The sequence below is a fragment of the Zootoca vivipara genome, chromosome 2 (assembly GCF_963506605.1).
Source record: "Zootoca vivipara chromosome 2, rZooViv1.1, whole genome shotgun sequence".
In the NCBI taxonomy this organism is placed as follows: domain Eukaryota; kingdom Metazoa; phylum Chordata; class Lepidosauria; order Squamata; family Lacertidae; genus Zootoca; species Zootoca vivipara.
In genome coordinates, this window is record NC_083277.1 from 35,597,152 (window position 1) to 35,619,988 (window position 22,837).

Genomic DNA, 22,837 nt, shown 5'->3' on the forward strand with positions numbered 1-22,837 from the left:
ATCTGATTGAGGTTCCCCAGTCATTCTGGGCAGCTTCCAACAAAACAATAAAACATCAGACAGAAATAAAAAACTTCCCTAAACAGGGCTGCCTTCAGATGTCTTCTAAATGTTGGGTGGTGGTTTATTTCCTTGACATCTGATGGGAGGGCATTCCACAGGGTGGGAACCATTACCGAGAAGGTGAGGAAACCACCAGAAGGCCCTCAGAGCTGGACCTCAGCGCCTGGGCTGAACAATGGGAGTGGAGATGCTCCTTCAGGTGAAAGCACCTGGCAAGCCTCCCTTGGCTGAGCATTCCACAAGCAGGGAACCACCGCAGAAAAGAAGGGTGAAGTGGCTTCAGAGGTGGGGCTGGGAAAGTGAAAAGTGAGTTTAGCAGTTGTGTGGGGTGGGAAGGAGAAGCTCTAGGTTGGAGTGAATGGCAGGTGGTTGGTGAGCAGAGCGAGTAGGAGCTGAATCTGTTGTAAAATAAAAGCCCAGATGAACCTCATGCTAGAAGTAGAAAGCTCAGTGTCCTCCTGAAAGGATCTCTTCATGTTTGCAGACCTGAACTTAGAAGTGATCAGAAAGGGATGCTTCCCCGCTGAGCAAACAGTGATACCAAAAGAGTTGTCATTTGGATACAACTCTTTCTCAACTCGGCTCTCATGATTATTTGATTCTCGGTTTAATCATTTACGTCTCCCTCACGGCAAAGATCATTTCCACACTCGACAGACGCACTTCAACTCTCAATGAAATAGAGTTTATTCATGATGAAAATTGGGAAAGTATGGAAAGGCAAGGAGGGTCAGGGTCAATGGAAATGAATCTCTTCTTTCTGACTGAATGGCACCCTGCTAAAAATGATAATATATACATCATAGTAACAACCAGGGAGCTGCCTTGATTTATTAAAGAACCAGGCAAATCCCTCTTTATCAAGCTCCTCTACTGTTTCTTTGGTTATTTAATGAAATCACAAGATGCATAAATTACTAAAACGACTGGCTCTCCTGTCAAAGCCCTGACTGACTGAGGCACTGTGAGAGGGTGGTTCTCTAGACCAGATGGATGGGAAATTGCCTGCTCTTGATGGTGTTAAACTCCCTCTGAAGGAGCAGGTAAGTAGCTTAGGGATACTTCTTGATCCTTTGCTATCACTTGAGGCTCAGGTGGCCTCAGTGGCAGAGTGTCTTCCATTAGCCCCTATCTGGAGAGGGATAGGCTAACTAATGTTGTCTATGCTCTGGTGGCCTCCAGCTTAGATTACTGCAGTGTGTTATACATAGGGTTCAGAAACTTCAACTGGTTGAACATGGGTATAGCTCACGAAACTACAGGATAAATATGGATTGTTGCTAAAGTTATGTGTGCAAGGCTTTTAGACACCAGCAGTGAGAGTGCACTGAAGGCAGAGTTAAGAATAATGTGTACATAGCTAAATCCCCTTATGCTGAATAGGCTTCGCGAGAAAAGGGAAAACTTGACAGCTATGAGCCAAATGCTTCATGGATGGGCTGAGATTGGAGGAAGGATTTAAAGCAAGTAAAACACCTGGCATAATGGAGAATTCGGAGGCAGGACGAGACATAGAATCATAGAGTTTGAAGGGACCTCTGGGGGTCTTCTAGTCCAGCCCCCCTGCAATGCAGGAATAGGGTTGCCAGACTCAATAGAGAACAGGACTTCTGTGCCTTTAATTGCCCTGCTCTCTTTTGAGTCTCGAAACCTTAAAGAGAAACTAGCAGACCCTTTGTTTAATTTCCAAGCAAAGGGTCTGCTGGTTTCTCTTTAAGGTTTCCAGACTCAAAAGAGAGCAGGGCAATTAAAGGCACAGAAGTCCTGTCCTCTATTGAGTCTGGCAACCCTATGCAGGAATCTCAAACTGCAGTCCCCCATCCATTTGGATATCCAATTAGTTTTACAAATATGCTATCAGTTTTATTGCTACATCACTAGAAGGACTAAACATGCCAGGAGTTGACCAGAATATGAATGAGAAATTTTCTGCAAATCAGAATCACAAGGTTGGCCCAAAAGACTTTTTTTTCCTTTTCAAAAACAAGAGGAAGCTGGTATATCTGGTTTCTGGGTTCTTTCAAACTTGATCCCTCCACTTAATATTCTTATCAGTTATGCATGAACAGCACTACAGCCAGAGAGTAAGGATGCCCTTTCTTACATAGATCCTAGTAGCCAAGGGAAACCATTTGTAATTGAGACGTTTCTTCCCTTGACTTCACAGGAGATATAGTACACAGTCTGCTGCACTAATAGAACTCTCATAATGGAAAATCATTGTCTCTCTGATTCCCATCTGCCTCCCCCCTGTTTTCTCCATAGTGTCAGCATAGTCAGTTGTTGTTATGTAGAAAAGAACTTTTATTCTCGCTCACACCACCACATTCTCATGTTGGAAATAAAAACCTGACATACAGATGCCACGGGGGGGGGGGACGGGGGGGACAGACGACTATCACTGAGTTTTGTTAAGCAAAATTAAAGTAACATTTCAATACGAATTGGGAAGGGGATCCTACTTGGGTGAAATGTTGAAGGAATTTCAAGGAAGGAAAAGGAGTTTTGAGGAAACTAGCAATATTTCTCAAGTGAAGTGGGCTGAAACACCCCCAAATTGGGATTGGGCTTTGCACAAAATGACATTCTGATACCTATGCTGTTTAACATCTACATGAAACCACAGAGTGAGGGTATCTGGAGTTTTGGAGTGCGCTATCGGCAATATGCTGATGACACACAACTCTACTTCTCCAAGTGTGGCTGTGGATGTGCTGGACACTAATGGACTGGATGGGGAGCTACAAACTGAAGCTCAATGTATATAAGACTGAGGCCCTGTTAGTGGCTGGTTCCCTTGGCCCCATTGATGGGAGTCTGCCTGCATTTGAAGAGGTTACACTCCTTCTGAAGGAGTGGGTACATACCATGGGTGTACTTCTGGATCCATTGCTATTGCTTGAGGCTCAGGTGGCCTCAGTGGCACAGAGTGCCTTCCATCAGCTTTGGCTGATGGCTCAGCTGCTTTCCTATTTGGGCAGGAATAGTCTAACTTCTGTTGTCTATGCTCTGGTAATCTCTAGGTTCGATTCCTGCCAGGGCCGTCCTTCCCATTGGGCTGACTGGCGCGGTGCACCAGGGCACCCGCCCAGCAGGGGGCGCATCAAGGAGGCCCACAGAGCCGCCCACGCCTCCGCCTCGCCCGCTTCGCTCCTTTCCCAGCAGCTGTGGCTGAAGCGAGGCAGCAGCAGCGGCGGCAGAGCTGCCTCTGTCAAGGGGTGGCAGGGAAGAGGAACAGGGCTACCTTCCGCCCACACTCCTTCAAGTCACAGTGAGCACAGACAGTGCTGCCCCACAATGCTTTGGAGTTTTGGAGTACACTATTGGCAATATGCTGATGACACACAACTCTACTTCTCCAAGTGTGGTTGTGAATGTGCTGGACACTAATGGACTGGATGGGGGGGGGCAACAAACTGAAGCTCAATCTATATATTGAGCATGCTTAATGCATGCTCAATGCATGCAAATGAGGTGCCGCGGAGCATTGAGGGGCAGCACTGTCTGTGCTCCCTGTGACTTGAAGGAGTATGAGCAGGCGCTGCCCCACAATGCTCTGTAGGCAAACCTTCTGTCGGGGCGGCAATGTGTTTTATGCCTCTGAAGATAGTTTGAAAAATTCAATTTGATGACTGCAATGTGTTATTGCAGTTCAGAAAGTTTAGCTGATGCAGAATTCAGTGGACAGGTTGCTCACCGGGGGAAGAAAGTTTGAGCATATTACACCAATCCTGGCCTGACTGCACTGGCTTCTAATTAGTTTTTGGGCCCAATTCAAAGTGCTGGTTTTGACCTATAAAGTCTTAAATGGCTCGAGGCTGCAATACCTCAAGGACTGCCTCTCCTCATATAAACCAACCTGGACCCTGTGCTCATCATCTGAGGCCCTTTTCCATGTGCCTCCTCCACATGAGATTCGCATAGCTGTCAAGTTCTCCCTTTTTTTAAGGGAAATTCCCTCATGCTGAATAGGCTTCCTCGCGAGAAAAGGGAAAACTTGACAGCTATGGTGGGAACATGAGAACTGGCCTTTGCTGTGTGGCTCCCCATTAGTGGAATGTTCTCCCAGGGAGGCTCCTTCATTACATATCTTTAGGCACCAGATGAAAATGTTTCTCTTCAACCAGGCCTTTGGCTGATTAACATTCTGTTGCCTTCAAAGTGTGTCTGTGGGAGGAGGGCTTTTATATCATGTAAAAGATCACACAAAATGTGAAAATCAACAAGAAAGGAAACACCAGGAAGACGAAATAAAATACTGTCTGAATGTAACCCTGGAGATGGAAAAGTTGGTGAGGCACCCACATAGCCTCAAGCTAGCCACCCCTTTGGTCCTCCTCTTCCTGATAAGTGGCAATAATGCTTCTGGCAGGAGGCTATTTCTACACTGCGCAAGCCAGGCCTGCTTATACAATGGTGAATTGCCATTTTTTTCACAGTCATGGGAACTTTAATAAGAGGGCATAAACCAATATTATTGAATTTAACAAGAATAAAATGTACAACTCATGCTTCAGCAGACAATTGAAAAAAAAAGTTTTTACCAAGTTGACAAAGTAGCTGTGTGTTAATTTTCTTAAAGGTAAACTATAGGGAAGCTGTTTAAATTCTCTCAGCTTACTTGAATGCAGGATAGTTTCCTTTGCCCCTTCCATGTAGCAAAAGGTATTGGCCAGGTGTCAATTTCCGAATCACCATTTACAATCTTCGTTTTTATTTTCAGTATTCTGGTTCATTGAAGCCCTTTGGGAAACATGTAGCTTCTGTTTCACCCAGACTTGTTAAATGAACCCACTGAATAGTATGAAATTATTGCAGTTTCATTTTATGGTGTTCTTGAGGTCAAACTAGATGTGACAGCAAAGTGCCTGAACAACTGGGATGGATGGATTGATGGGAGAGGTGGGCCCTGGCTGCAGATGCTTACCAGATGCTTCCTCTTCTGAAGTCAATATTGTAAGTAAAGTCAGCTGAGAGAAGGGTTCGGAAAGGGGCATGTAGAGGCTAAGCATGTAGAGGTAAGCAACCAGCATGTAAATAATAAACATGATTTCATGGTATGATCTATTCTACTCCACTCATATTCACTACATAAAGATGGGATCAGTCTAGAGAACCATGCAGAACCCTCCACTAGCAAGTAATTGCTTTGAATCTGTAAGCTTTGAGGACAAAGTGATGTTTGACATATAGAAGGGCACACTGCTGTTTGAAATACTTGTTAAAATAAATGTCAAAGCCTTACACATCTTTCGTGGGAGCATGCTCCTGATCCTCCCAACCCTGCCAGCAAATAGTGACAAGAAGGAATATTTATTTGTTTAGTGGGTTTGTCATATAAGGTTGTTTAATTAAAGTACCAAGGTAATTTTAAAAAAGGTGATAATAGCTCTGGTTCTAAGATAAAGAGTGAAAGAATTATGTATGAGTAAACTATATTTACAGCTCAACCCTATTCATTTCTACTGATGAGCAAGTTCAACTGTATTTAACGGCTGTTATTCCCGGGGTAATAAATTCCCAGGCTTGCCATAGCCTGATGATTATTGGCTTGTGATGATGTGGAGGGAGGGTTTTTCACTGGTGACAATGGCATTATGGAACATACTCCCTGTCCCATCTATATTGGCATTCTACAGGCTCTGGAAGATGCACCTGTCTACACAGGCATTCTCTTGCTCTCTCAACCTAAGTCTCCTGTTTCGACTGCTAATCTTCTTTTTGTGTGGTTGCTTTATTATGCATTTTGATTGCGGATTTTAAAATTTTTAATGACTGTATACTTATCCTTATACTTAGAAGCCTATTTTGGCATAAAGCAGTATAATTGTCATAATCACGAAAGAGTGGATATTACCATAGTGGGGTAGCCGCTGGCAGTAGCCATAATAAAACCCTGAAATGGAAAGTTATGAGGGCAGGGCAGGATGCAGTGGCAGACCTTGTGGTCTCAAATTTCATTGGTGGCCTGTGTGATGCCAAATTCAGTCCTGCCCCACCTCACACCTTCCATTCTACATCACAGTTGCACATCCCACCCCGTGGTACCCCTGCAGTTCTGTGCTCAGTGCAACTGAACTGGTCACACTCCTCTAAATCTGCCTCTGCAGAGTGCATTTGCCAATGGCTCTGCTGGCTTCAATATTGGCTCATTTCAAGGAGAGAAGACTGACCTGAGTCCCTCTGCTGCACCAGCTCGGAACTGGCATAACAAAAAGTAAAACAAACAAACAAACAAACAAACAAAATACTCCCACCTACCACCCTCGCCAGGGTGAGCAACAAGTCTTTGGATATGATGGTAGATCCACTGTTCTGTTCCAACCTGTAGTTCCAAACACCAAAGTTGTTTCATATGAAGTATCGTGTCACTGGGAGCTTCCAGCTCTGCCCCTTTGGTGTGCAATCTCCCTGTCTTGTTCACTAAAATTTCCAGAGCATCTGGATGACATTGTCAGGCATTTGAAGTTATATCGGGATTTTCTCACCATCAGCCCTGGTAACTAGAAACAATTGTTTCAATTGTACTGTTTTTGGGGGACAGGAAGTGGGCAGGTGTGGAGGACTCCCTGGTCCTGAATGGGGTAACTGTGCCCCTGAAGGACCAGGGGCACAGCCTGGGAGTCATTTTGGACTCACAGCTGTCCATGGAGGCACAGGTCAATTCTGTGTCCAGGGCAGCTGTCTACCAGCTCCATCTGGTACGCAGGCTGAGACCCTACCTGCCTGCAGACTGTCTCGTCAGAGTGGTGCATGCTCTAGTTATCTCTTGCTTGGATTACTGCAATGCGCTCTATGTAGGGCTACCTTTGAAGGTGACCCGGAAACTGCAACTAATCCAGAATGCAGCAGCTAAACTGGTGACTGGGAGCAGCCGCTGAGACCACATAACACCGGTCTTAAAAGATCTCCATTGACTCCCAGTTCGTTTCCAAGCACAATTTAAAGTGTTGGTGCTGACCTTTAAAGCCCTAAATGGCCTCAGTCCAGTATACCTAAAGGAGCGTCTCCACCTCCATCGTTCTGCCCAGACACTGAGGTCCAGCACCGAGGGCCTTCTGGCGGTTCCCTCACTGCGAGAAGCCAAGTTGCAGGGAACCAGGCAGAGGGCCTTCTCAGTAGTGGCGCCCGCCCTGTGGAACGCCCTCCCATCTGATGTCAAAGAGAACAACAACTACCAGACTTTTAGAAGACATCTGAAGGCAGCCCTGTTTTAGGAGGCTTTTAATGTTTAATAGATTACTGTATTTTATTTTTCTGTTGGAAGCTGCCCAGAGTGGTTGGGGAAACCCAGCCAGATGGGCGGGGTATAAATAATTTATTATTATTATTATTATTACTATTATTATTATTATTATTATTAATCCTCCACAACGTAAAATCCACTATGTGAGAAAAAAGGGTGCTTCCACAGTCCGTTTCCTCCTTGTAGAGTGAAAGTTGTGTAATATAAGGATAAATCAAACCTGAAAAGGACTAAGAGACCTTCAGCAGGTCAGAGACTATTCCGACTTCATGAAAATACTGACTGGCACCAGCTCCAAGGCTCCCATCTGGAAGCAGCTACTGTGTCCTGGCCCTCAGAAACAAGATTAAACATCAAAACTTTGAATATTAAAACAGCCAAAAGGCACTGGGCAGTTCTGTTGCTTCTGGGTACAAGAGATAACATTTCCAAAATGAACAAAGCACACAGAAATGATTGGGAAGCGAACATTTAAGACAACATGCCACACTTGCTTTCTTGTCAAGTGTAAACTTGCATGTCTACTTACAGGTAGGTAGCCGTGTTGGTCTGCTGTAGTTGAAACAAAATAAAAAAAAATCCTTCCAGTAGCACCTTAGAGACCAACTAAGTTTGTTATTGGTAAGAGCTTTTGTGTGCGTGCACACTTCTTGAGATACAGATGTGTACAGTATCTGAAGAAGTGTGCATGCACATGAAAGCTCATACCAATAACAAACTTAGTTGGTCTCTAAGGTGCTGCTGGAAGGAATTTTTTTTATTTTGTTTGCATTTCTACTGTAAGATTAAATGTATCATTTTATATAAAAAATGGGGGGAGAATCATACTAGTTAATTGTTCAAACTGTTTTATAATTTTAAAAATGTGGGGTTTTTTAATACAAAAAATAGCTTCACAAAAATGGTTCAGATTGCCAGATTAGAAAAAGCTTTAGTAAGAGTGAAATTTGTTTTGACCTACCGTTCTCTAATTGCTTTGCCATCCTACCTGGTATTACAAGTACAGTGGTACCTCGGCTTACAAATTTAATCTGTTCCGAGTGGACCTTCGTGAATTGAAAAATTTGTAAGTCGAAGCCAATGGGGGTGGGGGGGAATCGTAAATCGAAAAAATCCTATCTAAAAATTTGTAAGTAAAAAAAAAATTTAAACCGCATCCAAAATGGCGGACGGAACTCCATTCATAACTCGAAACATTCATTAGTCGAGTTATTCATAAGTCGAAGTACCACTGTACCACTTAGTGGTAGCATCCACGAAATAAGGTGCCAAGAAGGCAGAGCTGAGTTTTGTTTAGTCGTTTAGTCGTGTCCGACTCTTCGTGACCCCATGGACCATAGCACGCCAGGCACTCCTGTCTTGCACTGCCTCCCGCAGTTTGGTCAAACTCATGTTCGTAGCTTCGAGAACACTGTCCAACCATCTTGTCCTCTGTCGTCCCCTTCTCCTAGTGCCCTCAATCTTTCCCAACATCAGGGTCTTTTCCAAGGATTCTTCTCTTCTCATGAGGTGGCCAAAGTATTGGAGCCTCAGCTTCACGATCTGTCCTTCCAGGGAGCCTGAGTTACCTATTCCCTAATCCCTGTTATGGGGCAAGCTGCAGCCTGTTCCTTCACTCTAGTGGTACAGCAGTCAGCAGATCTGTGCAAAGAAATGTCTTTTCACATAAACCTTTCAGGTTAGTTATAGGAAACTTTGCTAAATTAAAATCAGCTTCGGAATCCACTCTTTTCTGCTCGTTGTTTTGAAAGGGGCAGGAGGAACAAGAAAATATGAAACGATAGGAATTATTTAATTAACTGTTGCTATTTGTGAAAAGGGAAACTGATTTATGAGAAACTATTTGTACAAGAGATTGCTTTAATTTGACTTGGAGCCCTTGGCTTCTCCCCAGCCTCCATTGTTTAATTAAATGTAAATATATCACACTAGCACTTAAATGGCTCTAATAAGGGTAATTTAAACAAAGACGAACAAGGACCTCATAAAACGACTGTGTGGTGGGATAGGATAAAGTGAGATCGTTCCCTCTGGCGCTTGAAGTTGGAAACTCTTAGCCTGAGACAGGTCACTATCATATCTGATACTCTTAAAGTGATCAGCTTATGTTGTGGTCATCACTACCTCTTGTGGGAGAAAATGCCATAGATTAACACTGTGCTGATCTGTCACGAATCTTCCAACATTCAGCTTCACTGAATGTCCCTGAGTTCTGGTCTTACCAGAGAAGAAGACCTTTTCTCTATTTACCTTCTACAAACAATGCATAATTTTATACACTTCTATCATGTTGCCCATCGCTGCCATAATTCCCTTATGCTGAATAGGCTTCCTCGTGAGAAAAGGGAAAACTTGACAGCTATGATGTTGCCTCTTACTTGCCCTTTCTCTAAATTAATAAGAAAATAAAATGAATTTTGAGAGAGAGGAAGGGAGGGAGGGAGAAGAATAGGTAAATATAACTTTAAAATAGAAAAGCCAGACCAGGGAAATGGGAGGGGTGGAGACAATTTTGTTTGGCTGTCTCTATATTTGTTTGGCTGTCTCTGTTTTAACTTAGAATGAGCCTTGGTCAGTCATATTTAAAATTAGCTGACATTTGGCAGAGAAAGATAAGCCCCCCAAATAAATTTCTCCTGTAATCCAATTTTCTGTTGTTAATGTGCATTTGTGCATGAAAAAGCCTATGTGGGAAACTTTTTAAAGCCCAGTTCTGTAGCATATCAACAGAGAAACCTCTTTGATGAATTCTTCGCACTGCTTTAACACTTGGCTTTCTCACCTATTCCAGTTTAATAATAATAATAATAATGCCTTTATTGTCAATGTACAACCTGTGTGCAATGAAATTAAATGAGCCTGCCTCCCCCCCCCCCCGACTGCATCGTTAAAACAAAAGGTTTTTTCAATCTTGGGCCAAACCAATAAACACCAGGAAAGAACGGCCATGTTATTTGGTGGTGGTGTTGACTGCAGTTGTACCCGAGGATGGTCTTTAATGCTTATTTCCTCGCAATAAGTTGTTGTGTTTGATATCACTTCTAGGAAATCCAAATGCAGTTGTACATTTAGTTAAATTATTTTGGCTGGATTCCAGATGACCATTATCTGAGATCACACAAAGCGATCTTTCCTGTGTCACGAAATTGGTTCATTGTACATGTTACTAGAGTCACACTTCTTCTTCTTCTTCTTCTTCTTCTTCTTCTTCTTCTTCTTCTTCTTCTTCTTCTTCTTCTTCTTCTTCTTCTTCTGTTTAGTCGTTTAGTCATGTCCGACTCTTTGTGACCCCATGGACCATAGCACGCCAGGCACACCTGTCTTCCACTGCCTCCCCCAGTTTGGTCAAACTTCAAGAACACTGCCCAACCATCTCATCCTCGGTCGTCCCCTTCTCCTTGTGCCCTCAATCTTTCCCAACATCAGGGTCTTTTCCAGGGAGTCTTCTCTTCTCATGAGTGGCCAGAGTATTGGAGCCTCAGCTTCAGGATCTGTCCTTCCAGTGAGCACTCAGGGCTGATTTCCTTCAGAATGGGTAGGTTTGATCTTCTTGCAGTCCATGAGTCCACACTTAAGTGGGAAGGTTTGTGATGGAATGGGCAGTGTTTTTCAGTCACCACCAATTTCCCCTTTCTCTGGAGGACTATGAAACATAGCCCAATCCTATGCATGATCTTATGCCAGATAAGCTGATTCATTAGCATTTTCCAAGACTTTGAAATATCTGGAGATTCTATGCATGCATCATCTGAAACAGCAGTAGTCGTCTCAGGAGCACATTCATTTGTGCAGTAGCCCATTTGAAGATCAAGACGACTCACTATTTTGATAAGCCTGAGGTACTGGCTTCAAAGTGCTGGAAAGGGTTTTTTTCGTTTGAAAACCAGTGCTTATGGTTCACACACATAATAATTACTGCCTCCGCTTAACAGTGTTTTAGTTATGAACACATGCTGGAAGGGTGAAATGAGTGATGAAAATCAAATGTTCATTATCTCTCAGCTCTAGTTAATTACAGCTCATGTAATTGATCAGTGGAGTACCAGACGGAATGAGTGTATACTGAATCTCTGTAAATTGAAATTAATTATTCCCTTTCAACCTCAAGTAACCTTAGAAGACTCAATTTATACGAAAGGCTGCCATTCATCCATGGTTCTCTATGTAAAATTTCAAAAATGCCATTGTGATTTAAGAACAAGGGTTTTAATTTAACTAATCCAGTGTACAAGTAGAAGCCAGTCAATGACTCCCATTAGTGCAACAGGTCTTCCCTCCCACAATGCACTGCCCATGCCTCCCCCAAAATCCAATCCGGTGGGTTGGGAGAACCCACCCAAACACGATACAGGCAGGGGGTGGGAAGAGGAGACTGTTGTACCTGGCATGAAGAAATGTTTGCAACTGGGGGGGGGGAGAACCTATCATAATAATGCAATGTTCAGCTGTAACATAATTCTCTTTTGCCATTCCACATTTTTACTCAGCTAAATGTTCCTCACCACAGCAGAGAGAAGGTATGTTCACTAAGAATGGTTAGAAGTTGCAGAGTGGTGCGCAATCAAACTGCTAGCACATTTGTAATCGTAATCATAATAATTTATTGCTGGGTTTCCCCAGACACACTGGGCGGCTCCCAACAGAATATTAAAAACACAATAAAATATCAAACATTAAAAACTTCCCTAAACAGGGCTGCCTTCAGATGTCTTCTAAAAGTCAGATAGTTGTTTATTTCCTTGACATCTGATGGGAGGGTGTTACACAGGGTGGGTGCCACCACCGAGAAGGCCCTCTGCCTGGTTCCCTGTAGCTTCACTTCTTGCAGTGAAGGAACCGCCAGAAGGCCCTTGGTGCTGGACTTCAGTGTCCAGGCTGAATGATGGGGGTGGAGATGCTCCTTGTAAAGCTAAGTAGGGTCTGGTCTAGTTTCAAAGTGGATGGGGGACCATGTGTTGAGATTTCTGCATTCCAGAGGGTTGGACTAGATAACCCTTAGGGTTACTTCCAGTTCTATGATTATTTTATCTTATTTGCATACTTGTTTGTAGATTTAAAAAAATCAAGAGGAGGATAAAAAAACAACAATAAAGGTATGTAGAGCCTTATGCAGAATTCATCGTGTGAAAGGCTGGACTAGGAATTAAGATTGCCGGAAGAAATATCAACAACCTCAAGTATGCAGATGACACAACCTTGATGGCAGAAAGTGAGGAGGAATTAAAGAACCTTTTAATGTGGGTGAAAGAGGAGAGCGCAAAATATGGTCTGAAGCTGAACATAAAAAACCCCAAGATCCTTCCCCATTGACTAAAAGGCAAATAGTGTAGAGTAGGGAAAGAGGAGGGGAGGCATTTCTAAATTTTTCACTAGCTGTTCACGCACTAGTGTGCTTCCCCTATTAATCTCAGGAGGTCCACATCAATGCAGGTGTAATGCCTCCTTTAAAATATGAAAGGCAGGCTCAAAGTTTCCTGCGTTTTCATATGAAACAAAGCAAAACCCTAACAGAAATTTAGTTCAGATCTAATTTAGCACTTTGCAGAAGCATAGCCAGTTGTTGATTAAATATATCAATAGGGCTCGGTGAAGAAGCTTAGTTCTCTTATCATTTTCCTAGTCACCTTTGGCACCTGTCCAGGCAATCAGGTTTCCAGGCCACAGGCATTAAGAACTTCCCCCACCAGGTATGCTTTGTGGCTATTTCAAAAATTGAACTCAGTAAAAGTAATTAACTCCAATTGAGTGTTTACACAATATTTAATAGCTTTCCATTCCAAAGGAAATTACCGCCATTTGGTAAATATTTTCTTGTGTGTTATTAAATCTTCCTGCTACCCAGCCAGCCTCCAAGCTCTGGGATGCTAGGATGCTTCCCTCTGTTGATACAGAAGCAGGTTGCTCAGTCTCTGCTTAATTGGCTATTTAGCAGAGGGACCGAATTACCTTTCTTTTGAAATAAATCACAATAATTGTCCACTGAGCATCATTAAATGAAAATGCTTGCTACTCATCAAGCATCGTATTTTGCTGGAAGACAAAAATGGGTACCTAAACATTTAGAAAGAATGATGGCAATGATTTACAGGATACAATCCTAACCTTGGGTGCCCCACAAGTTCACAGAGGGTACGGTTATGCATGGACCGTTGGTAAAAGCTATGAGGAGACCCAAGGCACAAATATTTTCCATTGCTGAGCAGAGATCCTAACTCATATTCATCAGACTTGCCTTCCTCAGTCTGGTCCCCTACAAATAATAATAATAATAATAATAATAATAATAATAATAATAATAATAATAATAATAAATTTATTATTTATACCCCGCCCATCTGGCTGGGTTTCCCCAGCCACTCTGGACGGCTTCCAACAGAAACATTAAAATATACTAATTTCTTAAACATTAAAAGCCTCCCTAAACAGGGCTGCCTTTGGACTACAACAGGCATCCCCAAACTCGGCCCTCCAGCTTTTTTGGGACTACAATTCCCATCATCCCTGACCACTGGTCCTGTTAGCTAGGGATGATGGGAGTTGTATTCCCAAAACAGCAGGAGGGTCGAGTTTGGGGATGCCTGGACTACAACTTCCATCCTTCCTTCTTGACCATTGGCCATGTGGGCTGGCACTGATGGGAGCTGGAGTTCAACAACAACATCTGAAAGGTTCCAGGTTGCAGGAGGCTGCTGTGGGACACATTAATATGCCAAACTATTGAAATGCTCTTAAGACAAGACCTATTCCATTACCAGTGCACAGCAACCTAACTCTGCCTCCTAAGCAAGAGTCCCATGCAAGGCTGATCATTAGTCAGAGTGAAGCAGCCACTTCAGACAGTGATTATGGGTACCAGAAGCAGTGTCTTGTTGGTTATATTATTATTATTATTAATTATTATTATTATTATTGCATTTCTACTACTAGGAGAGGTCATTGTGCAATCTTCTGCTTTTGGCGCCCAAATAACCCAACCAGCCTTTGAAACTATGCAGCATGACTTGTGAGGAGGGGCAATGCTTTCCCCAGAGGCAGCAAAGTCTTAGACCAGCCCTGGAAGGAATATGTACCTTTGCTATTCATCAGTCCATTTTCTGTAGCGCCTTCAATAGGATCTATACAGATTTTTAAAAGATGCTACAGAAAAACACGTTATAAAACCTCTTAATGGAAAACCCCATTGGTGACAGATCATCGTTCTACAGTGCCATCTGCTACTGGTTGTTCACAATGCAGTTATAACGATTTAATTGATGAGTGTAGCTGAGTCCCTTGTCCCCCAAACTAGGATGGGAGAGAATATAGTGACTGCTAACCTTGCCGGATATGTTCTGCCTCCATGATCAGAGACGATGAGTTTGGGGTGGGTGAGTAGGCTGTATATTGAAGACCCTTCTGATCCCTGGAGCCAGCAAGTGTTAAAATATAAGCCAGGCTGACTTCCTAATGAGGCAATTGTCTGGGTTATCAGCCATTAAGGGGAACAAAGGAAATGGGCTCTGTGTGAGACCACAAACTTGCAGAAGGACAAAGAGAGTTTGCAGTGATGTGAGCTAGAGGTACAGCAGCAAACTTGGAACCTACACAAAGTAATGTTTGATTTCTGTTTGAATCCACGGCTGTGGCTATAGAAGCAACAAGGCTGTTTTGGGGTGCGTTAATGCTGTGAACTCCTCCATCAGAGGCTTTGGTTGTACATATGTGTAAATACATCATATAACACAAAGACACCACAGACTCCTCTGTCCCTCACTCGGAAGGAAACATGAACTCTGGGCAAGTGCCTAGATTCCCTGGAATCTCATACTGCATGGAGATTGGGCTGGAATACAGCAATATGCTTCTGAAACCACAGGAGGGGAGAGTGCGGAACATTGAGATCCTGCTTGTGGAGTTTCCATGAGCCTCTGGGTTGGCCACCTTGAGAACAGGATGCTGGACTAGAAGAACTCTTGGCCTGATGCAGAAGGGCTCCTCTTATGATCATTTTCATTTTATTGAATATTCTGTTTTAATAAAATATTCAGGAAACTAGTCTTACTGAAAAATGTCAAATCCAAACTGGAAAGATTGAGTGAGGCTGAGATCTCCTCCATCGCTGACTGGCCAATTCAGCTTGTTTAGTGAGAGATCCTAGCAGTTGCTGAAACATGGCCTAGAACTGCCATTCAGATGGCTGCAGAATATGAAATAATTTTGGGTGCAGACTTCAAACATCATGGGACACAGCTGCAGAATCTAGGAATTTCACTCTTCTGTGACAAACACTCATCACCAAAGAGGTGTTTGACTCACCGACCATGGGAACAGTGAGCATTTAGCCAAATGTTTCCACATGAAGCCTGCGACCAGTCTTAATGTTCATTTCGGGGGGGGGGGGATTTTTTTTCAATGCTTCCAGGCATTTTGGTGGCATTGAGGCAGAAAATTCAAAATACAGTGGTACCTCTACTTATGAATAACTCTACTTACGAATGTTTCTACTTACGGAGCTCCATCCGCCATCTTGGATGCAGTTTAGATAGGATTTTTTCTACTAACGTATTTTTAGATAGGGTTGATTCTAATTTTTTCTCCAATGCATTCCTATGGGATTCAACTTACAATTTTTTTTGACTTATGAATGTGCGTTTGGAATGCATTAAATTCGTAAGTAGAGGTACCACTGTAATAACTTCTGCTGTCATTATATCATAAAAATCTGCTATTTGAGGTGGATCTCTTTTCCTGCTGCTTCATTGTAGGTCAGTAGAGAAGTGGCACTTACTAAAGTAGTTCCTGGCTTTTACAGGACGACAATCATTCATGTCCATCCAGATTTTCACTCATGTTTGCTGTCATGCATTAAAGATACTGATAAAGGAATGTAACATCGGACGCCATTTCTAAGTCTCAGAGATGTCAAGAGAAATGATATCGCTGTAAGAAGGCACAGAACACTTTACAAGAATTTGTGAGCTCTAAAATGTCTTTAAAAGCTTCTCTGGGTCCAGTTTATTGACAGAAACGAGACCTACTTACTTTGAACCACAACACTTGTGATTTTAGTCTTTTAGCACTTCGCCTCTGGTAGGGACATAAAGAAGCGAGCCAGTGCAGTATTTGGCATTTAAATGAAAAATGTGACATATGCCTTTTGCTTCGTAGACCATTAGGTGTCAATTTACGTCTTACCGTGAGTTATTCTGAATCAAAGCTATAACAGCAAAAGTGATATTTAATTTCACTAACCTTTGAATTTTCCACACATTATTACAAATCCAGCTATGTTGAAACACGAAGATGAAGCTGCATTTGAGAGAACATAAATGGCAATAACAATCCCTGGATGTGTTCAGTGGGTGAAAATGACTTTTCTCTTGGGCAAAATAGCACAATCTATAATTCATTTAAAGGTGAATGGAATAATTAACTTCAATCATACATTCATCTGGATGGGAGCCAGGTATACTCCTTTTGGGTAGCCACGTAATGGAATGGAAATGTCAGCCTAAAAGTAATTCAGTGTCTCTAATGTAGTTATGATGATTGCCTTTAAATTTTGCATCTTTGAGAAACAAAGTTTCCATAGAGTCATGTCATTGTAATTCAAAGATAAATTAATACTTGATTGAACAAAAGTACCTGGAGTTCATATGTCTCCAAGTGTCTTCAAGCTGCTTCTTGAATGGTTTTTATGACAGCCTGGTTGTTTAAGCATTGATTAGGTCAAGCTAACATGATGCTTTCCAGATGTTATCATACTCCATATCCCATTGAGATGATGGGAGTCAGAGGCATAGCTGCCAAGTTTTCCCTTTTCTCGCGAGGAAGCCTATTCAGCATAAGGGAAAATCCCTTAAAAAAAGGGATAACTTGGCAGCTATGGTCAGAGGAGCCAACTCCAAAGAGCCATGGGGGCTTCGGCCCCCCCACAATAAAATATTTGAGGGGGGTTGGGCCACCACAAAGTTGATGGGCATTCCTATTCAAATGGGGTGTGTGCACACTGCTTCATGTGATTGATAATGTGGAGCGGGGCTTTCCTGGGCCCCCACAATATTTTATTAAAGTTGGCACCCCTGATGGGAGTTGTGGTCCCACAACATTTCAAGGACACTGTGGCGTTTCACCTCTAGAGGGCCTAGAAGGGGTTAAGTTGCCAGGGAGGGAAACGACCAATGGGAGCTCTCCAGTCAGAAGCAGGGTGTATATAGAGTGAAGCAGGCAGGCAGATGAGGAGAGAGTTGGGAGAGTTAGATGTGAGGAGAGAGAGAGATAGATGAGAGGAGCTGGTGTGAAGAATAGAGCTGGTTAATATTGTGGTGGCTGTTAAATAGCGAGATAGACAGGATATAGTGTTAGGAGTTTAGTGATAATTATTATTAGTATTATTTAGAGGTAATAGGCCGGTAAATCATATTTAGAGGTATTAGGCCGGTATAGGAACCATCTGTGATTTTGGAAACTGTTTAAGCTTTGTACAGTAACCAATACGCATAAGAGTATGCAATAAACTATTCTGTTTTATTTTACTATATCCTGGTCTGAAGTGTGTGAGTGATTGAGAGTTTTTGTTTGTCGTTGGCACATCACCAATAGACCGTCAAACGTCCGGGGGTGATGTGCAGGTCTGTGTGACCGCGACATAAACTGGTGGCAGCGTCGGGATCCGATTTATCACGCTATAAAAGTGACAGCATCGGGTTCGAATTAGACACTAGTACCAATAGGGACAACATTACACCTGGAGGGGAGGATAATCTGAGGAATAATTATCTAACCTGGGGGTGTGGGTGTGTGGTTCTGAGGTACTGAGCAGAAGCTGTAACAACAAGAGAAGAGAACTCAAAAGCTGTTCTGGTTGTGGGTTAGATTCAGAGACAGTGGAAGTTAGCTAAAGGGTGAGAGAGAAAACCCCTAGCTGAACTTTGTGACAGGAATCTTGAAGAGCCTAGCCAGAGGAACAGAAACTGAGAGGAAATTTCTCTAGAGTTGTTAAGCTTAATAGAGATTCTCACAAAATGCCAGCTAAGAAAAGTAAACTAGCTGTGAGGGAAACCTCTGTTGAAAGAACCCAGGAGGAAAATGGGTCCTTACAAATTGAAGAGCCTAGAGTTGAAACAGTTAGTGAAACCCCATCTGAGGGGAGGATTCCACAAATGTCTGAGGAATTTGAGAAATGGAAATTAGAGAAAGAATATCAGTTAAAAGAAACAGAAATGAGGTTACAAGCTGAAGAAAGAGAGAGAGAGAGACAACTGAGAGAGAAAGAAATGCAATTTCAAATTGAAATGAAAAAACTAGAACTAACAACTCAGGAAAACCAAAATAATAGCAATAACACTAATTCCCAAACACAAGGGAAAATAGATTTGAAACGTTTCCCTGAATTTAAGGAGAAAGATAACCCAGAAGCTTTTCTAATATCATTTGAGAGAGCCTGTAACGATTTTCAAGTAAAAGATGAGGAGAAAATGATCATTTTAAGGGCTAGAATTAGCGGAAAGTTAGCTGAAATTTATGCTAATATGACAGAAGAGCAAGCAAACGACTTTGAATTATTTAAACAAATAACTTTTACCCATTTCGGAATTACCTCAGAACAGCTAAGAAAGAGGTTCCGAAGTGTGACAAAAGTGAAGGAGGAAACATATGCTCAACTGGGCACCAAGATTTCACATTACCTCACCAAGTGGCTAGAAACAGAGAAAGCCAGTACCACCTCACAAATAAAAGAAGTGTTTGCTTTAGAACAATTTTATGAGACTATACACGGCCAATTAAGATATCTAATAAAAGAGAGACACCCTAGAACCCTTCAAGAAGCTGCTAATTTAGCTGATCAGATAAATGAAATACGGGACCATAGATTTGATGACCCAAGTTTTGGCGGGAAACTGTGGGGGTCTCCCAAAAACAAATCCCAGGCAGTGAAGAGAAACCTTTCCTCAGAGACTGAGAAAGGAAACAGAACCCAAGGCAGCACTAGTAGTAATGAAGAGAAGGGGAGGAAAAATAATTACACAAATCCTAAAGAAATAAGATGTTGGGAGTGCAATCAATTTGGCCATAAAAGTTTTCACTGTAAAAACAAGCAGGAAAAAGCTCCACGTGTTAGCCCTCAGAAGCAAGCTTATTGTGTCCAGTCAGCTGAGGCAAGTCAAGCTAGCCCAGTAACCCCGACGACAGCAGCTCCACTCAGCCTTCATGCTGTGGCAGTTGAAGACACAGTAGCTCATTGCTATACCATTAAATATGAAAATCAGTTGTTGAAGAATGCTGGGGAATTTATTGGGATTGAGGGGAAGCAAGTTATTGTGATTCGGGATACAGGATCTCAGGTGACAATTGTTCACGCCGATCTGGTCTGTCCCTCTAAAATAATCCCTGGAAAATTGATGAGATTAAAAGGAATTTCTAAACAGCCAGAGGTGCTGAAGGTCGCACGGCTTGAAATTCAGTACAAGAATTGGTCAGGAGAATGGGAAGTGGCAATATCTGAAGAGATTCCCTCTGCTGTGTTAATAGGATGGGATCTCATAGAGCACGTACAGAGTTCTTTTGTATTAGCACGTACTAAAGTGAGTCAGCAGTCACCTCACGCTGAGGAGATTGCTACTGTTGCCAATGAAGCTAGAGCTGAGGAACTAAACGGTGAGGGGGGAAATGAAGCCCTGTTGGTTCCTATTATAAGAAAACAAAAACCTAGCTTTGCTCAGAAACAACAAGAAGATTCTGAGTTGTTAAATTGTTTTGAGGCAGCCAATCCTCTAACACCTGAAAGCCCTGAAAAGTTTTGCTTGAGCAAGAGACTTTTAGATATGGAAGTTCAAGCTACCCAAGCCAGGGAAGGAAAGGAAATGTTTATAGAACCTGTGATTGTGAACCAAACCCTTAGTTTGGCTAAAAAGCAAAATGAAGACACTGAGGGGCTGTTACAGGATTCATTGTTAATGCAGATTACTCAGAACCCAGAAGTAATCATTAGCCCATCAAGTTCTTTAGGGAATACCTTTACTAACACCAGTGATGCAAAGGAAAACAACTTGCTTTATCAAGGCTGGGGAAAAGTAGATAAAACTAGTCTGAGTCAAGTTGCAGTAAAAGGGCATGAAGAAGTTAAAGTGGGGGGAGAAAAAGATTCCAAGTTAGAGAGTGATCCTTGTCTCTCAGGACCCACACGAGAGCCTTCTAATGTAGTCCAATCTCCACAGAGTTGTATGGGTAGGGAAACCTTCTCATACCATGTTCCTGGTACAGCGAATCTATTACATATGAATGAGAGCGGTTCGAACACTTCTGACAAACCCAGACGGGTACAGTTTAGCAGTGGTCCAGGAAAACTCAATAGGTCAAGATCCCTGCCTAGAGATTGTTTCACTTCAGTAACTGACACGATTACTCTTTCAAATACAAATCTGAATGATACTGATACTCAGTGGCAGAAAGACCCGTGGCATGTAAGCAAAGTCCAAAATAGCTGCAATATTACTCAAGTGCCAGCTGAGAAAGCAGAGTATGTGATCAGGAAGTCTATTAGTTCCAAAGAAACCAGAGGGGCCAAGCCTATAGTTTTTAAGGAAACTACTGAAGAACCTAACTTAAGTAATACAGAAGGAAATAACCAAATTGGTGCCAAAAAGAGAAAGCTGACTGTGCAATGTGGGTCAGTTAAGTGCAATAAAATATCTGTTGCAGCTGAAGTAAAAGTAACAGAATTAGAAATCTTGAAAAGTGAGAATTTGTCAGAACCACCTAGGGAAGATATTGAGAAATCAGATGATGCAGCTATCCCTAAGATGTTTAGAAGAGCGAGGAAGCGAAAGGCTGGAAAACAAGCCATAGTTAAAGAAAAAGCAGAGACAACCACCATGGCAGTGCCTGTCAATCCAAAGACAAGTCCTAACCGAGGAATGCCAGTTGCGTCTGCAGCAAAGATTCCAAGACCCAGAGGCAGACTAAAAGTATGCCCACCTGAGAGGAATGCTATTCGCGAGGGAGACAAGAGTGAAAGAGAGGTCGGTTGTGAGCATCCACGAGCTTACGTCAGAAAAGAAAACCCAGTTGACATCCACAGAAAGTCATCTCATAGATCAAGTGCGTCATCAACGTCTGGATCCGACAAGAGTGACAGCGGTACTCTGATATCCGAAGTTTGGACTGACAATCTACCCAGGAGACCGGAGGAAGAAGACCAAGGGGACATTTTTTAAAAAAGTTTGTTTTATGCATTTAGAAGTGGTATGTATATGTGTATATTTGGAATGGGAGGGGGAAAAGGTAAAAGTATAAATGTTGTATTTTGAACTATTGTTGTTTGAACAGGAGAGTAACTGTGAGAAGTTAACCCTCCTGTTTCAAACTTAATTAAGGGGGGAGGTATGTGGCGTTTCACCTCTAGAGGGCCTAGAAGGGGTTAAGTTGCCAGGGAGGGAAACGACCAATGGGAGCTCTCCAGTCAGAAGCAGGGTGTATATAGAGTGAAGCAGGCAGGCAGATGAGGAGAGAGTTGGGAGAGTTAGATGTGAGGAGAGAGAGAGATAGATGAGAGGAGCTGGTGTGAAGAATAGAGCTGGTTAATATTGTGGTGGCTGTTAAATAGCGAGATAGACAGGATATAGTGTTAGGAGTTTAGTGATAATTATTATTAGTATTATTTAGAGGTAATAGGCCGGTAAATCATATTTAGAGGTATTAGGCCGGTATAGGAACCATCTGTGATTTTGGAAACTGTTTAAGCTTTGTACAGTAACCAATACGCATAAGAGTATGCAATAAACTATTCTGTTTTATTTTACTATATCCTGGTCTGAAGTGTGTGAGTGATTGAGAGTTTTTGTTTGTCGTTGGCACATCACCAATAGACCGTCAAACGTCCGGGGGTGATGTGCAGGTCTGTGTGACCGTGACAGACACATATGGCTACCTTTGCATTGTCAAACAGACTTGTATTCCTAGAAGAAGAAGAACATTGTAGGACAAATAAATGGCCTATTTGACCTAGAATCCTAGGTCCCTATCCTGGGGAGGGGTTGAACTGTGCAACAGTTTCATTTCCAGCCATCCTGTGATCGTTATGGGTAGGGGTGTGGGGACAGAACTCAAAGTAAATGTTGAAATTTGTTCAGACAATTGTGATTCTACATTTAGCTGGTCCTTAGAGTACCAGCTCCATTTTCTACAGACTTTCGTTGGTTGTACCTTGCTGGTCCAGGAAAACCTATCCGGCTGAACTAGATCACTGGGAGCTGATCTAATAATATACACTCATTTTCAGCATAGATATCATCAACTCAGATTTTAAACAATTTCCTCTTTTCCCCTTCCTTATACTGTAGATTAAAATAAGGCTTAGCCGTCAGTGATAGGAATATGAACCTTTATGCATGGTGACAAAGTTCATATTTCACAGGAAAGAACAAATCCCTTTGGACACAGGACTTCGTAAGGAATCATTTAGACTTCGCCCATGTACTTCTTATGGTTCTCATTTTCAAAGCCTCAGATGATGTTAATGATTTTGACATTTATCCCACTTACAATATG